The following is a 13,492-nucleotide window of genomic DNA, read 5'->3' as shown; positions in this document are numbered from 1 at the left end:
GTCAGTTTGGAGGGCCGGCCAGGGGTGGCACAATACATGCTGCAGCCCCTAGTAGGCCTTGGATGCACCTATGCCCTGGGTACCTATGGTACACTATACAGGGGCTCACAAAAGTGACCCAATACCCAATCTGGTATGTACCTAAAGTACATGGTAACAATATAGAGAGAATGCAGCTAGGCTGTGGTCCTGATTAGCAGGGCCACAGGCAGCCTAGAGTCGAAAAACCAGTGAAGCACAGCAAAAAGTGGGGGTAACCATAGGAAGCAGACCCTTCTCTCCTACATATTCCATGTCTGGTTTGTGAGTGACAGGGACTGGGGTGGCTCCAGGAGGCAGGGTGAGTCAGCACTAGGCTGAATAGACCTATCTGCATTTGGAGTGGTGGGAAGAGTAGCACCTGGGCCTGAATAGGGCTGTGCCTGCCTTCCACAATGCTGGCTCCACCTCCTGTGTGGTGTCTGATGACCCTGGCCCGCACTGACAAAGGAAGAAGTTGTGCACTGGCCGAGTGCACCCAGAACTGGTTTGGGCTGGACACAGCCACCCTCTGCCTTCAGAGGACACAGGATTTTGCAGTATAAATATTAGGGCCCAGACCCCAGAACTTTGGATCACTTCTGGGAATCAAGACAAACCTTTGCCAAGGAGAAGAACCAAGGAAGCTGAAGGAGAAGTGTTGTTGGGATTGGCCTGCAGTGGTTGCTTTATTGCCAAGGAGAGGAGAAAAGGAACTTTGTGTGTACTTTTACTATCTTGAAGAAGATCTCCAAGGGCTTGATGCTTGAAGCTGAGCTTGCCTCCTGTTCTAAAGTCTCAGGGACACAAAGACTTCACCACCAGCTCCCCTTGAATTTTCTTGCTGGGAATTCTACTTGCCGAGAGGTACCTACTGTTGTTTGGGCCCTCTGAGAAGACTGCGTGTCGCTTGGAGCTGGAAGCGCGACGCAACAAGGAGAATCGTGTCGCCCCCACAGCAGTCGCCGAAGAAGCATGCCGCCACCGCAGCTGTTCGCCGTCACATCACAGATGAAGGTTGTCGCATCACCGGAGAAGCGTTTTGTCACCGTCGAATCACCGGAGAAGCGTGTTGCAGGGCCTGTCGCTGGTCAGAAGTTACTGAGTTCGCCGTCGGGCGTGCACGCATCGCATCCAACGTTGTCGCATCACATGAAGGACGCAATTTTATTGCACCGGATTGTCGCGCCGCGTCGTCACCGGGCTGCAGTAAGAAACGACGCATCAACTCCCCACATAGTAAGGAAGCGAACTCCCCTGCTCAGTAGTAAGGAACCAACGCATCCTCCCTCCTGAGTGTAAGGAATGGTGCATCATCTTCCCTGCGATCCTTTTGCTTGTTTTGCGTGACGCATCTAAGGTACTTTGAGAGCAAAGTGTTGCAGTTACCATCTACATGGAATTAAGCTATTTCTACCATTTTAAAGTCTATTTTTGATTACAGTATTGTGGATTTTTGTTGTTTGGTCTTTAAATCTATTCAGTCTATTAAAGGTTACTTATTTTTCCTTACTGGTGTGGTGTCCATTTGTTGTGTTTTCACTGTATATCCTGTATGTGTTTACACATGCTTTACACACTGCCTCTGAGATAAACCTGTCTGCTCGTGCCAAGCTACCAAGGGGGTGAGCAGAGGTAATCTTAGAAGTGTAGCCCCTTACCCTGACTAGAAACAAGGGTCCCTATTTGGTCAAAGGTACCTACCTCTTCCAACTAGAGATCCCCATTTCTAACATTGGTGGTCAGCGCTGAGGGTTTGGACTTGCATTTGTGACTCATACACAGTGATTGATGTACACTACTAGTGAGTGCAGACCATAACACAACCCCATACCTTTTGGTAGAATTTTCCTTGGAACTTCTTTTTGAGAACTACCAACTGTTTTTCACCATGAGCAAAGCAGCATCCATTGCATCTGTTGACATTGATTTTGATGACGTGTCTTACCTCAAAGCTGCTTGCTGGAAATTTAAAGTCTCTATGAAAGCCTCACCAAGAAAGAGGTATACCAGAAGGCGCTGAAGGCCTGGGTAAAATGTAGGAATGCCATTGAGCGTCCTGAAGAGCCTAGGGAGGAGGTAGAGAATTTAGATGGGCAGCTAGAGGGCCCAGTGGGCCTGGATGGGAGGAAAGTGCCTTCCCGAGCAGGCAGCAGTGTTTCTTCAAAGGACCTGTCCCCAAGAGAGTTGGAGGACAAGGAGAGAGATAGAGTGCATAAGATGGAGGTGGCCAAGCTCAAAATAGACGTGCAGATGGAGTTGGAGAATAAGAAATTGGCCTTGGCGGAGGAACAAAGAATTCATTTGCAGCATGCGAGAATGTTGAGGGAATTGGAATTGAAAGCTAAGACTTTAGAAATTTCTCCCTTTGGTGGCAGCGCACCGTCCATGCCTGTAGAATTGAGTGTTTATTCCCAAGGACGTCATTAAGGAGTTTCATAAGAATGAATATATTGGGCAATGGTTTAAGGCCTATGAGGTAGCTATGACATCCTGAGAAGGATTGGGGAGCGTTGTTGTGGGGGCGGTTTCTCAGTGATGGGCGGGATACCTTATTGGATTTGCCTTCTGAAGATCAGACTTCCTATGTGAACATAAAAGAAGCCTTAATATCCAGGTATGGGTTGACCCCAGAGCTTTATAGACAAAGGTTTAGGAATTGTAAGAAACTGGAGTATAGCACTTGGGTAGAATATGTTTCTTTCTTTGGCAGAGCATTGGATTGTTTGGTGAAGGGTAGCAAAGTGAATGATTTTGAAGCACTCTATAATTTGATTGCATGGGAGCACGTGTCCAATAATTGTTTTCCAGAGCTACGCCAGCACCTTATTGATAGCAAGCTGACTAACCCTTGAGGTTCCGTGACGATTGTAAGTGGTGTTTTCGACTCGCAAGAATATGGTCGAGTCTGGTATCTATGAACCGCAAATGACGAGTTTAGTGGGTGTACGCGTTTTCGCTGTACTAGCCTAAGCCGTTCGTCTGTTTCGTGGGTTTCTTCATCTGAACCCACGGATCTCCCACCGGTGATTGTTATTCGGATGCGCGGGACATTGGCGAGTGAGAGGTCGGCGGAGCATAGCTGGCGGGTGGGGATGTAGAAGGAGAGCCGTCTGTTGAGGTAGGCTGGGCCGGTCTTGTGGAGTGCCTTATGTGCGTGGGTAAGGAGCTTGAAGGATATCCTCTTGTTGACGGGGAGCCAGTGCAGGTTTCTCAGGTGGGGGGGTGATGTGGCTGTGGCATGGTACGTCGAGGATCAGTCCTGCCGAGGCATTTTGGATGCGTTGTAGTCGTTTGATGAGCTTGGTCTGAGCTTCACGTAGAGGACGTTTCTGTAGTCAAGTCTGCTGCTGACGAGGGCCTGGGTGTCTTTCTTGCATCCGTCGGGATCCGTCAGTTGATCTTGCGGAGCATGCTGAGGGTGTTGAAGCAGGAGGAGGAGATGGCATTGACCTGCTTAGTCATTGAGAGCTTGAGTCGAGGGTGATCCCCAGGTTGCGTGCGTGGTCCGTGGGTGTCGGGGCAGCCCCCAGTGCTGTCGGCCACCAGGAGTCGTCCCGCGCTGAAGGGTTGGAGACGAGGAAGAGGACCTCCGTCTTGTCCACTCGGCGATGGCCATCATTCCTTCTTGGAGGTTGTCTTTGGCGGTGGCGGGGTCCTTGGTGAGGGAGAGGATCAGCTGAGTGTCATCGGTGTAGGAGATTATGTTGTGGTCAGGCTACGTAAATGTTGAACAGCGTCGGGCTGAGGGAGGATCCCTGGGGTACACCGCAGATGATCTCAGAGGCTTTGGAACAGAATGGGGTGAGGCGGACGCTCTGGGTTCTGCCGGAGAGGAAGGAGGTGGTCCAATCCAGAGCCTTGTCTCGGATCCCTGCGGCGTGGAGGCGTTCGTGTAGTGTGCAGTGGCAGATGGTGTCAGAAGAGTGTGGGGGACAAGGGTAAACAGAGGAAGTTCCAGAAAGGGCCCCAAAGTAATACCCAAGAGAACCAAGGGATGGGTGCTCAGCCTCCCCTGAGAAGAAGTCAGGGGCCATGACAGGTAAACATGTTCATAGGGGACCCCTGAAATGTTTTTTGTGTGTTGAAGAGGGCCACCGTTTCTATGATCCCCAGTGCCCACAGAGATGTAAGACAGCGCCCACTGGTGCACCGCCCCTGCAGATGGCTAGTGTAGCCCTGGGTGAGGAGATGGGAGCCCAAGGTGGGTGGGGTGCCGTGGAGATGTCCACAGTCTCTTTAGGAGACTGTGAGGTGCTCCCCAGGACCCAGTTGCCTTATAACACTAAAATGTTCAGGCAGTGGGTGACCATCAATGGCCATAGAGTGGAGGCTCTTGGAGACACCGGAGCCAGTGTGACAGCTGTCAGTTGTCGGCTGGTGTCAGGGGAGCTGCTTGAGCTGACCCATTGGCAGCAGGAAGGGGGACCCTCCAGGGAAGAGTTCTGTGAGGAGCAGAAAAAGTGCCCTTCTCTTGCGGGTTTGCAGCAACAGGCTGCATACCAGGCAGCAGGTTATCAGTCTGGATCACATTGGATCTACTGGGAGAAAGGTTTCCTGTATAGTGAGCCTAAGGTTGCTGAGCCTGGGTCAGCCCGTGTGCTGGTCGCACCCATGCGCTTCAGAGCCTTCCTACTGGGTTTGCCAATGCCCCCACCTTAATTAAAATTTGCCCAAAAAATCCCTGGCGTCTACTGGGCTTTTTGCCCCCGGGGGGGCAGATTGGGGGCTACTGCACCATCTGCCCCCCCTGGGGGGGTCAGAAAGACTGTATTTTTTGCGGGGGAGGGAGTGGGGGCATGGGCATGCCCGTTTTGGAAGCCCTCACCCTAATTCAAATTTGCCCTAAAAAAATCCCTGGCGTCTTGTGGGCTTTTTGCCCCCCCAGGGGGGGTAAAAAGACTAAATGACACCCGAAAAATTTGGGGGGAGCAAAAGCCCTTGCCCAAGGGGCCCCTCCCTGGTGTCTAGTGGGTGGATCCCTTTCCAATGATACATTTCCCGTCTTTCTACGTGCCCAGGGGGCTGAGATAGCCCCCTGAGCCAATAGAAAGTGAAACTGAAATGAGCCTAAAGGCTCATTTCAGTTTCAGTTTCTGTGCAATAACGACAGCACAACATGCATGCTGATCGTCATAGCACAGAAACCAGGGAGGGGGCCTCAGGAGCTGGGGAAGCTCTACCCCAGCTCCCAAGCTCACAGGGGAATAATAGAAATCCCTCTGCTGTCTGCAGCAGAGGGATTTTGTGCCCCTAGCCTCATGACGAAATGGTTCCGTCATGAGCACAGGGACACCGATGCTCATGACGGAACCATTCCGTCATGAGCATCCAAGGGGTTAAGTAGCAGGCAGAAAAGAAGCAATGTACCACCAACGAGCAAGAGCACATGGGAAAACCCACCAAAGTCACTGGAAAAAATAGAATGAATAAAAGCAGGTATAACACCAAATGTAGTCTTAAATGATGACACCAGGCCGGTTCCCACAAGTTTGAAAAAATGAGCCAGTCCTTCGGTGTCAGACGCATTAAATATTTGGTGTATTAACTCCCCAAAATGGAGCAGGAGATTTGTATTCAGCAGTGACTTAATCTCACTTGAAGTTCTAGTTTCTAGCCACCTGCAATTTGAAGGTCTCTAGCGACTTCTTGTTGAAACAATTGTGCTTTGAGTCTGCTTAACTTGTTGAAGTCTGTCTTCAAAGTTGGAATTGAGGGCCACAGCGAGGTATCAAAAACTTCCCTGTGTAGGTGGAAAGAGAACATTGCTGCAACATGTAACACATTGGGAAATGGTTACTATATATAGGATGGCTGCCCGTAAGCCGCAACAATTATGGTTATTCAGGATAAGATAACTACCATTAGAAAGTAAAGTTAGCGTGGGAATTATCGTAGGGACTGGAGTCCCTTCTAAAAAACATGCCAAATTAGGAGCTGACACGTTGCAAGCGCCATGCAATTTAACTTGTTTACATACTTAGGAATTTCCTACGGTAGAATCACAGTCCTCCCCTGTAAGGTAATGATATAACCCCTTGTATTAACCAGACCGAAGATTCGGTCTCAGCTATAGTGAAAGGTAACTGATCCAACTTTTCAATGTGTAGCATAGTGTATGTTGCGTTTTTAATAGACACAAGTTTCTGTTTATCTGTCAGATTAAATGGTAAAAAATAAGGCAGAATCATTCAAATATTCCCATGGAACTTTCCCATTCTTCAACATTTGCAATGCCCAACCAAACTGCATTACAGACTGTAATTGATTTTGACCATGGTATAGCACAGATACATCATTTTGAACGATGTCAATCACAGATGAAACAATTTTATCCAGTGTATAAATCCAAGAAGACAAAGTGTTAATGCTATAATCAAACACATCAAGAAATTTGCATAAATTATCCTGATCACATTTTTTTCTTTTTTATTTTGTCCTCGGTGCAAAAGGTGAGATGGAGGAAGACAGCTATCCCTCTTTTCGGAACTTTACCAGCTAGGGAATTTTCTCGCCTCATCTGGTAGATGGAAGAGCTTCTCATCTTGAGGTAAGTTTGTGTCTTACAATCTACAAATTCACCGGTAAAGTCCACCATGGTATCAATCCCAAAATTTGTTTATTGCATTATGTGTAATCCTTGGACATCCCTTCCTACCCTACCTCTACTCTCCGTCTTGGAGTTTGTTCCCATATCTCCCAGAATTTCATTCGGTTACTTCCTTCTCTGCTAAAGTACTATTTCTTAATCTTACACACTGAGGTCAGCCAGTCCTGTAATGTCGAGGGGGGTGGGGGTTGCAAGTATCTACTTTATACATATCTCCCGTCTGGCGAGAAGAATTAGTACAAACAATAGTTTATTTTGCTTTTCGTTTAAACAAGGTACAGCCCGATTTCACTCATAGTTCCAAAAATAGTTATATCTGTGCTTACCTCAATGTCTTGTCCCAAGACTTCACTTATAACATTACCCACGTTGGACCAGAATAGATGGAGTGGAGGGCACTGCCGAAGCATATGGATGTCTTTTGCATTTATTTCTCCACACTTTGGACATCTTTTCACCACTTACTTGTTCATGTTTGTCAGCCTTTCTGGCGACCAGTATGCCCTTTGTAGTGTAAAAATATGTTTTTTCCTAAGAGGTGCAGATTTTATTACACGCCATAATGTAGAAAAGGATACTTGCCTAGATGTTGTAAGTCCTGTGATGGCAGGTCTTTCGTCCATAACTCTAGTGGTAGAGTAAGATCTCCTGCTTGGATCATAAGTCGATACCATTTTGATACTTCCTTTCGCACTGGATCACTTTGTAGTTCTTCCTCGAGCTCCATATTCTCATCCTGATATTTCGCCATTCCTTTTGCCCAGCTTGTCAGTTGGTAATACTTGAATCTTTGAAGTTCCCACCCGTACTCGTTAGTAGAGACTCCCAGCTTGTCAAAGCTCCTGCTTGTATTAGCTGTCCCCACTTTGCTAAACCTGCGTTCTTTATGGGGACTGCCAGAACGTCTTTCAGACATTCTGGGGTACCTGGGGATTCCCAGATAGGTGCAAAGGTACTATAGTATGGAATTTTTAGTACTTGCTTAACCTGGTACCAGAGTTAAAGGCTGCACCTAAAACTTCCAGCTTGATTATTTTTTAAGTACTTTGGGTGGCCAAATTTGTATAGACAGAAGTCCCCTTCCACTATCACTTTGTAATACGGGGCATAGAGAGAATGTTCCTTGAGTGGTACCCTGATATTCTTGAACTGGAAAACCCTGTAGTAATATAGAAGGTCAGGCTAGCGATACCTCCTTGATCTTCTCTCCTACGTAGTTTTTTCAGGAGATTCTTACTCTTTTCTAGGCTCATATGAAACGTTTAGTTCACCTTGTATCTTTTTGATCCACTGCAGTTTAAATTCCAGAGGAATAGTATTAAAAATAAAAGAGAATTTGGGTAGGATAGCCATCTTAATTGCGTTGGATCTACCCATGAAAAACAATGGTAAACCACTCCAGGTTCTTAGCAGCTTACTTGTCTCTTTCACTTTAATCTCGAAGTTTACTTGCGCAATTTTGTCAATGTTTTTTAGTATCTCTATTCCCAGATACGTAATTCTATTCTTTACTAAGGGAGATGGTAGTCCATGATTTCCGTTTTTTGGTGGTAGACTTGGTACCCCGAAACCTCTCCAAATTCATTTTGCAGTTTTGTAATATTAGGTAAGGATACCTTCAGGTCACAAGTAAACACCATTAAGTCATCTTCACATAATGCCACTTTCTTTTCCCATCCTTGAAAGTTAAACAGGGTTATTCCTTGTGAAGATCTTATGGCGTTAGCCAAGGGCTCAATATATAGGTTGATTAAAAAAGGCGAAAGTGGACAACCTTGGTTAGTGCCTCTTCTGATTTTTATTTCTTTAGTAAGGCTGCCATTTATCAGAATTTTTGCCACTGGGGATGTGTATATGTTTATTACTGCTTTAAAAAAATTCTCTCCTAAGCCAAATTGTGTTATTACTTTGCAAAGAAACATCCAGTTTACTCGGGCAAAGGCCTTCACGGCGTCAAAAGTAAGAATTGTGAGAGGAATATTCTCTTGAGTGGCAATGTCAATAGTGTCAATCAATTTGTGTGTATTGCCATGCAGCTGTCTCCCCTTAATGAATCCTTTCTGGTCTCCATGGCTCAAATTGCTTGTAGTATGACCTAATATTGTTGCCAAGATCTGCGTGCAAATTTTATAATCCTTGTTTATGAGGGATATAGGTCTGTTTGATTCACACTTCAAAGGGTCTTCAAAGGGTCTTTTCCTGGCTTTGGGATTAGAGTAATAGTGGCATCATTCCAGGAATTTGAAAGAGTAAACCCTTTGAGAAAGATCTTGTTTATCAGAATAACCAATATGGGGCCCAGTATTTCTTTTAACCCCTTGGCGCGCGGCGCTAATTCCACGGCGGTGCTGGAGGGTTGGAGGGTGAGAGCACGACGCCATGCTCGTGACGGAACCAGGCCGCCATGAGTCACGGGCGAGCTGTGCTCATGACGGCGTGGTTCCATCACGACTCCACCCCCTTACTAATTCACCCATACAGGTGGGGATTCAGTGACACGTGGGCGAAGCGGCCGCAGCATGGAAGAACCACGCCGTCATGAGCACACGCCGCCCGTGCCTCATGATGGTGTGGTTCCATCATAAGCAGGGAAGGGGTTTAGACCATATGTAACTCGTTTGGTAGTGGATCTGGGCCCGCTGCCTTCCATCTTTTTAGTTTTTTCAACACCTCAAACCCTTCTTCTGTGGTTATTTTTGAGTTGAGTGTTTCCCTATCTTCTGCTTCTAAAGTAGGGACACCCGACTTGCTCAGGTAGGAGTCAACTTGTTTGTTAGACTCCTGCAGAATCTCATTATATAGAGATAGAAAAAAATCAGTGCACACCTTCTCGATCCCTGAGTCATCTACTTCCTGTTTACCCAGATTATCTCTTTGTATTTTCCATGCTAGGAGTTTCCCACGGCCTTCCGCATATTCGTAGGTCAATAGCTTACCATTGTTTGCTGATTGTTTCATCTAGTATATTAGTCAAATCATTTTTTTTCCTCATGTAAATCTTCTATTTTTTCCTGATCTTGTATAGACAGCGCTACCTCAAGTTTTCTTTGTTGTTCTAGAATTCTGGCTTTTAGTTGGCAAATTTTGTGTCTAACCATCTTATTCCTTAAAGCAGCCAAACCAATTAAAGCCTCCCTAATCACTGCTTTATAGGCATCCCAGACTTTTGTTTAGGGGTGTGGCTGTTAATATTGATTTTAAAGTATTCTTCGGTTATTGATTTCAGCTTGACTATGATCTGCTGATCTAGAAAAAGGGTGCATCTACGGTCCATCTGGATGTTACCTGGGATTTCCCTGTTTTTATTGCCATGTAGACCAGGGAGTGGTCAGATAAATGTAAGGGTATATGTTCAACCTTTTTAACATTATTATTTAAGATTTTATCTATTAGGAAAAAGTCAATCCTCGATGCATGACCTTACTCTTTAGGTCGTGCATGCGCTGCTCGCCTTGGCGAGAGCTATAGTTGTTGTTTTTCTGTCTGTGTTCTTTGGAAGCTGGGTTTGTGTCCACCCTGTCTCCTTTAGGCCCTGCCCACCCTGACTGGAGATTCTGCTCACGCACTCCTCTTTGCCGTCTCCTCTTTGCCGTGCCTGCAAGCGCCCGGACATGGCATGTGCACGCGCCTGGACTCCTCTTTGTCTCCTCATGTTTGCTTTGCGGGCTCGGCACGCTTTCACTTTTTCTTCTCAGGAGGCATTAGCCCAAACACAGTGGCTTAAAAGGCGGCAGCGCAAGAGGCCATCCTTTTTGTTCTATTTTGAAAAGTTGTTTTCCATGCAGCAAAGAAATTGACGTTCAAAAAAATATATATATCTGTGACAGCGTCCCGGTTAGCGCCCCGGTTCGCGTACCAGACGCGTAACGGAACTTCGCGAGGAGAAGCGGATTGGCTCTCCGGTGACTCTCAACATTCTAAACAGTCCGGAGCGGCCGCCATCTTGTCTCTCGGTAGGATCGAGAGACAAGAGGTGGAAATAAACGAAGGGGGAAATGAATGAAAGGGGCAAGGTAGACCCCTCCTGACCCCCTAGGATTGATGTGGGGGCTATTAAAGGGCCCCGCGGGGCAAAAAAATAAAATACATTTTTTTTCGATTTTTCGCGGTGGAAGCGCTACCCGGTACGCGAACCGGGTAGCTCACCGGTAGCGTAACGGGAGTCCGCCATCTTGTGTTTCGGACGAATTTAGTCACAAGATGGAAGATAAACAATGTTGGGAATGGGTATAAGGGGGCACGGGAGACATATCCTGACCCCCTAGGTTTTCTGAGGGTGGCTGAAGAGGCCCATATATGTAAAAAAAAACACCCTTTTTTTCAAATTTTCGCACGGTTAGCGCCCGGTCCGCGCACCGGGTAGCGTTCAGGAAAGCGTAACAGGGGGAAAACCAAGGGAAATAGTAAAATAATATTTTAGAGTGCTTTGAGGTAGGGTAGCTCTGAATAGAGCTGTTGTGTTGTGTGGGTGATGTAAGTACCAACATGTAGGTACCAATGAAGAGTCTAAAATTCAATGTACACCGTCTCCTCTGTAGATATTTGTATGTTCTAATATGGGTTATTTAAATGTAAATGTGTGGAAAAGCACTTCATGCTTTAAAGCAATTGTATTTTTGAACTGATTGTTCTTTCCTCTTAGTCCTCCTCTTTGTTTTTTTTCCCCACACTCTTCTTCAGCATGATAGTTGATAAATTCGTTCCCTTACAAAATTTATATACATAAAAAAATTATATTAAATACATATAAAATATATTTTTCCTTTAAAAGAAGAATACATTTTACAGCTTTTGATATTTGCTATTAAAAAACCATTGAAATTCACTGAAAAAACCATAGGTTATAGACCATATATAGTTAGGAATTAGCATTTACAAAACCTTGAAAATTCACTGAAAAAACCATAGGTTATAGACCATATATAGTTAGGAATTAGCATTTACAAAACCTTATTTTACTCACACAAAACCATTGAAATTCGCATATATAGTTAGTTGCACTAACTATATATCGCGCACCCGCAATCCACTGCTGATCATGTCACATATTACATCATTCATGACATGGTCAGTGACATCACTGATGACATCACTGATGACATCTCAAATGACCTCACTGATGACATCACTGATGACAACATCCAGTGACTGTATGTTTCTGTAAAGTTAAAATATGTCTTACATATTGAAGAATGAGTGGTTGTATAAGTGTCTGGATGAAGGATTTAGTAGGTGCATGACTGACTGTATGAGTGAGTGATTAAATGTGTCTCACTGAGTGCATGGGTTAGTGACTAAACTGTCTTAATTTGTGCATCATTATGTCTGTTGTTTTGTAAACTGCTGCATGTGTTGATCAGTAGCTATATGAGTAACTATATGGGTTATTGATTGGTTGCCCAAGTATTTGTATGGGAGACTGAGTGTGTGTGTGGGTGGCTGGGAGGTGTACGACTCTGTGCATAGATGTGTGAGCAGTTGATTCACTAGATGTATGGGTTCAAAAGTGCATGTGGAAACAGCTGTATGGGTGGTTGACTGTGTGCATGAGTGTATTGGTGAGTGAATGGATATCTCAGTGCTACATGTCAAAGTAAGTACATATGTAAAACACAGTACATGTGAGAGTTGACATATATAATAACTGTGCATAAGAGCCAGTGAATGTGTGAGTGGCTGTATGGATCATTGTGAACTTGTATCAGGGATTGTATAAGAGAGTAAATATGTGTTAGTATATGTTTGAATAAGTAAGGTGTGTATAACTGTATAGTTGAGGAAATGGAGGTGTGATTGATTCTTTGCATGACTGACTAGGTGTGTGAGTAACTTCATGGATGAGTGACAGTCTGTGAGTGTCTGTTTACACTGAGTGTATCTAAGGTTATATTACAGTCTGAAGATGTTCATCGTATTATCACATGAATGATGTCATCAGTGATGTGATCAGTAATGTCAAATGAGATGTCATCAGTGATGTCATCAGTGATGTCATTTTAGATGTCATCAGTGATGTCATCAGTGATGTCATTTGAGATGTCATCAGTGATGTCATCAGTGATGTCACTGACCATGTCATGAATGATGTAATATGTGACATGATCAGCAGTGGATTGCGGGTGCGCGATATATAGTTAGTGCAACTAACTATATATGCGAATTTCAATGGTTTTGTGTGAGTAAAATAAGGTTTTGTAAATGCTAATTCCTAACTATATATGGTCTATAACCTATGGTTTTTTCAGTGAATATATATATATATATATATTTTTGCTCCAAAGTTCCCGCGGTATCCCCCGCAAAGAAGACAAGCACTCAGGGTGGCGAGCTCAAAGATTTATTTTCAGAGCTCACGGTGTCCAGACGCGTTTCGGCATTCGCCTTCGCCGACCACCGACGAAGGCGAATGCCGAAACGCGTCTGGACACCGTGAGGGAGATACCGCGGGAACTTTGGAGCAAAAATATTGCGGAGAGCACCATCCGCTGGGGAGCACCCGCCCGAGAGTGCAAGGACTCGGTGCAAATCTGGAGCAGCAATATATATATATATATATATATATATGTATATATATATATATATATATATATATATATATATAGTTAGGAATTTGCATTTACAAAACCTTGAAAATTCAATGAAAAAACCATTGGTTTTAGGCCATATATAGTTAGGGATTTGCATTTACAAAACCTTTTTTTACTCGCATAAAACCATTGAAATTCCATATATAGTTATAAGCGCTAACTATATATCGCGCACCCGCAATCCACTGCTGATGATGTCACATATTACATCATTCATGACATGGTTAGTGACATCACTGATGACATCACTGATGACATCTCAAATGACATCACTGAT

General features: G+C 44.9%; 1 protein-coding gene across 4 annotated transcripts in view; it reads left to right on the top strand.

Annotated features, from left to right (window-relative positions):
• LOC147737386 (uncharacterized) overlaps positions 1-13,492 on the top strand; it is a 117,472-nt gene that overhangs the window by 22,666 nt on the left and 81,314 nt on the right. For all 4 annotated transcript variants that reach the window (XM_086928210.1, XM_086928141.1, XM_086928281.1 and 1 more), the window contains exon 2: positions 6,471-6,568. The gene's annotated coding sequence lies outside the window, so the exon portion shown is untranslated. The remainder of the gene's footprint in view (positions 1-6,470; positions 6,569-13,492) is intronic.

Source organism: Lissotriton vulgaris, chromosome 1_1 (genome assembly GCF_964263255.1).
Source record: "Lissotriton vulgaris chromosome 1_1, aLisVul1.2, whole genome shotgun sequence".
NCBI classification, from domain to species: domain Eukaryota; kingdom Metazoa; phylum Chordata; class Amphibia; order Caudata; family Salamandridae; genus Lissotriton; species Lissotriton vulgaris.
The sequence above is the reverse complement of the archived record's forward strand: the minus strand, read 5'-3'. Positions and strand labels throughout refer to the sequence as shown.